Below are 5,000 nucleotides of genomic sequence, written 5' to 3'. Positions count from 1 at the left end.
ACCGGTGGGAAAATATCCTCAGACACATACCTAATAAATGTATATTTAAATACATTATTGGCCTAGCTGGTAAAAAGTTTTATATATTATTTTGATGTCCTTTTGGACACTAGAGGGCAGTATAGCCCTATGTATGACTTGAATTTTTTTTTTACTTTACTGTTTTAAAATTTAGAATAAAATTAGAATAAAATTCTTTTTAAAAACAGAATAAAATGGGTTTAGTTGTGATATTTGTATACTTTTATATAGAAATAAATGGTATAAAATTACATTTTTAGAAGATTTGAGGCTTTTAGTGCCTTTTGGAGGCTGATTTTGCAAAAAATCCACATTCAAACCAAAATATCTGACTTCCTGATGGTCGGAGCTAATGACTTTAAATTAGAAAGTTGTCCGGGTCGATGAGATCAACATACGTACTGAGTTGTGCTACTGTAGGTAAAACGACCCCCCCCACTTTTGTCAAAAGCATTTTGAAAGTGACACATTTCCTGCTGCCAGTTGGTGGCGCTTTAACTTTGACACACAATAGTTACATCCATCTGATAGGCCTCTTACCATGAACAAACTGCTGAAGTTTCATCAAGATCAGTTAATGTATGCATTAGTTATAACACTTCGTGTTTCTCTTTTCTCGCCATTAATTTGTTTCCTCGCCACAGCCAAACCGTTCGAGATATCAAAAATCCGTCCGCAATTTAGCATCCTCAATGTCTTGACTTCACGCTGACCGAGTTTGGAGGCGAATCGATGTATTTCCTAGGAGGAGTACATTAAATTCCACAGCAAGCGTTTCCAAACAACCCTAAATAGCCGACTTCCTGTTGGGCTGGCGTAAAACTTAGAGCACGAAAGTAGTTCGGCCCGATGAGATCTATATGTGTACCGAGTTTCAAATTAATTCATGCAAGCGTGTTTGATATATGGACCAAGTTTTAGAACCCCGTTCAAGGGGGCGCTGTTGAGCCCCCCTGCCACGCCCGGCTACCAGATTCAGCCCCGCCCTGATGGCCGCGGGTTCTGACCTGTGTGCAAAGTTTCAAGAGTTTTCGAGCACGTTTAGGGACCCAAAAGCCCCAGAAACCTTGAAAAACAAATGAAAAAGTAAATCTCACTCAACTGACAAATCACCCCCACCCCTCACACACTCAGAGACAGAGAGAGAGAGAAAATTCTCCAAAAAATCACATTCAAACCAAAATATCTGACTTTCTGTTGCTTTGAGCTAATAAGTGTAAATTAGAAAGTTGTCCGGCTCGATAAGAACAATATACATACCAAGTTTTGTGATTCTAGGTAAAACTAAGCCCCCATTTTTGACTAAAGGTGGCGCTACTGAGCCCCTCACCACGCCCGTTTCTGAAACTTTGCCCATGTCTACTGGATAATAAGTGTGATGTGTCTGTCGAGTTTCATGCAATTTCAAGTATGTTAAGAGTCTCAAAAGCATCAAAAAAGAATATTAAAGTTTGATGCGTTGCCATGGCAACAGTATCTAAGATATCAATAATCCTTTCACAGGTCTACATCTGCCGTGTGTCTACATTATACACATAAAGTTTGAAGCAAATCGGGTAAAAATAAGAGAGTGATTTCAAAGCATTTTGAAAGTGACACACTTCCTGCTGCCAGTTGGTGGCGTTATAACTTTGACTCACAATAGTCACATCCTTGTGTTCGGCCTCTTACAACGAACACACTGCTGAAGTTTCATCAAGATCAGATAATGTATGCTGAAGTTATAACACACTTCCTGTGTCCCTTATTCGCCATAAATTCGTTTCCTTGCCACGGCCAAACCGTTCGAGATATCAAAAATCCGTCCGCAATTTAGCATCCTCAATGTCTTGACTTCATGCTGACCGAGATTGGAGGCGATTGGATGAATTCTCTAGGAGGAGTACATTAAATTCCACAGCATGCATTTCAAAACAACCCATAATAGCCGACTTCCTGTTGGGCTGGCGTAAAAAGTAAAAGTACGAAAGTTGTTCGGCCCGATGAGATCTATATGTGTACCGAGTTTCATATTATTACATGCAAGCGTGTCTGATTTATGGACCAAGTTTTCGGACCCCGTTCAAGGGGGCGCTGTCGAGCCCCCCTGCCACGCCCGGGTACCAGCTTCAGCCCGGCCCTGATGGCCGCGGGTTCTGACCCGTGTGCAAAGTTTCAAGAGTTTTCGAGCACGTTAAGGGTCTCAAAAGTGCCCGAAAGGTTGACAGAAAAATAAGAATAATAATAAATATAGCTGCGAGCAGCGATTGCGGGCCCAAGCTGGTGGCACCGCCACCCAGAACAGAGTGAACGTTTTTCAGTTAATTCCTACTTCCATAGGAATTCATTTGAAATGCTCACGCAACCAATTTCAATGTCAGTGCGGACGAACATATTTTACTTTCGTTTTTAAGTTGGCGATTCAAAAGCCCCCCGCGGTGTCACACGTTGATTAACTGGTGGTAAAATATTCTCACCGTCACATACCTAGTATATTTTTATATAGATACAATAGGCCTACCTGATTTTGAACACAAGAGGGCAGTATAGCCCTATGTATGACTTGACATTTATGGGACTAAATAGTACAATTACTATTTTTAAACTTATATAATAATTCTTAAATTTAAAAAAAAAAGAATAAAATTGGTTTAGTTGTGATATTTGTATACATTTATATAGAAATAAATGGTGTATAATTACATTTTTGAAGATATGAGGCTTTTAGTGTTTCCTTTTTGTACATTACTTTAATCCCTCGCCATAGCAAAACCGTTTGAGATATTCAATATCCGTTCACAATTTAGCATCTTTAATGTATTTTCATCATGTTGAAAAAGTTTGGTGTGAATAAAATAAACCACTTAGCAGGAGTGGGTAAAAATGCAGAGGCTGAATTTGCAAATAAATCCACATTCAAAACAAAAATATCTTACTTCCTGTTGGTCAGAGCTAATGACTGTAAATTAGAAAGTTGTCCGGCTCGATGAGACCAATATACTTACTGATTTTTGTAATTGTGGGTAAACCTAACCCCCCACTTTTGTCAAAAACATTTTGAAAGTGACACACTTCCTGCTACCAGTTGGTGGCGCTATAACTTTGACTCACAATAGTTACATCCATCTGATCGGCCTCTTACCACCAACACACTGCTGAAGTTCTATCAAGATCAGTTCATTTCTCGCCATAAATTCGTTTCCTCGCCACGACCAAACCGTTCGAGATATCAAAAATCCGTCTGCAATTTAGCATCCTCAATGTCTCGACTTCATGCACACCGAGTTTGGTTGCGATTTAATTAATTCTCTAGGAGGAGTGTTTCAAATTCCACAGCAAGCGTTCTCCAAACAACCCATAATAGCTGACTTCCTGTTGGGCTGGCATATAACTTAAAGTGTAAGTTGCAGGTTAACCACCACAGCCAATTAATGTGTAAATTAAAGTGCTCTATATGTAGATAATTAATTATTTCTGTCTTAAAATGCGTTAAAATAACATTTATTGGGGTTTCTTCAAAGGTAGCGTGTTTTTTTCAGTTACTGGGTGATGACGTCACAAGAGGAACTCGCAACCCATACTCTGCTAGATTCCTACTGTATTATGGCTATTTGGAGAACGACTGAGGATGTGGGAAACCATCAAATTCTTTATGGACCACAGCCCTACAATTTTTAACCGGTCAGGCGTGAGAGAGGGGAGCCATGGCACTCAAAGAGTTATTAATGCTTGGTGTGAGGAGAATTAGTGGAGGGTTGGCCAGGTGTCCTGGTGAGTAACGTTAGCTACGTTAGAGCTAGTCTAGCCTGGTGCAAACTTAACCCGGATAATATAACGGAACAAGCCTTTTCAAGTCTTTTCAAAATATTGCCGTCATGTAGAATAGCAAGGAGGGACAACGACTGAAGACATTATTTACTTACAGTAAGTCTGTCCAAATCAGAGCTGTAACGTTAGAGATGCACACACTGCACAGGCATCAATAGTCTCATCGACGCCTCAAACGTCATGTAATACCCTTCCTCAATCCACGCGTTATCAATTTCTCACGATTTAATTAGCGATGTTTATTGTCAGAAAAGAAAAAGAGAGATCCCCATCACTGTGTTTGTGTGGGCTATGCCACCCAGTTGAATCAGCAGTGGAGAGTATGTGCTGCCGTGAGGTGAACGCGTTTTGGAGTTTAGTGGAACAGCTCGACCTGCGACCGGCTGATCTGACGTGCCTGAACCCGTTTGTTTTGCGAATAGCTTATTCTCATTTCAGGCAGGATCACGGTCCCCTTGAAGTCAGCACACACGAGTATGTTTACAATGGAGTTATTTTATCCATATTTTTTTTATCAAATAAAACATACAACCAACTTTTCTGAAGTTATGTAAGGCATCTATAGCTGCTAGCGTACGGTGACTCTACTAGTGAGTTCCTCTTATGACGTCACGCCCCATCTAGTGGAAGGGAGCGGGAGCGGTTAAAACCACTGTTAAAAGTGCCAACTTTTCATATTATATCAGCATTTTGCTATAAAAAACAATGGTGGGCGGTTCTTATCTTTATGTTTAATAAACACAATGCATTATCTTCGTGAAAAATTTAACCTGCAACTTACACTTTAAGAGTGCGAAAGTTGTTCGGCCCGATGAGATCTATATGTGTACCGAGTTTCATATTAATTCATGCAAGCTAGTTTGATCTATGGACCAAGTTTTCAGACCCCATTCAAGGGGGCGCTGTTGCCACGCCCAGGTACCAGCTTCAGCCCGACCCTGAAGGCCGCAGGTTCTGACCTGTGTGCAAAGTTTCAAGAGTTTTCGAGCACGTTAAGGGCCCCAAAAGCCCCTGAAACCTTGAAAAACAATTAGAAAATCAAATCTCTCCTAACAGACAAATCCCCCACACCCCACACACACATACTGAGATACAGATACAGAGAGAGAGAGAGACTTCTCCAAAAAATCACATTGAAACCAAAATATCTCACTTCCTGTTGGTCAGACCTT

Source organism: Squalius cephalus, assembly GCF_949319135.1.
Source record: "Squalius cephalus genome assembly, chromosome: 21".
In the NCBI taxonomy this organism is placed as follows: Eukaryota; Metazoa; Chordata; class Actinopteri; order Cypriniformes; family Leuciscidae; genus Squalius; species Squalius cephalus.
This window is presented reverse-complemented; position numbering follows the sequence as displayed.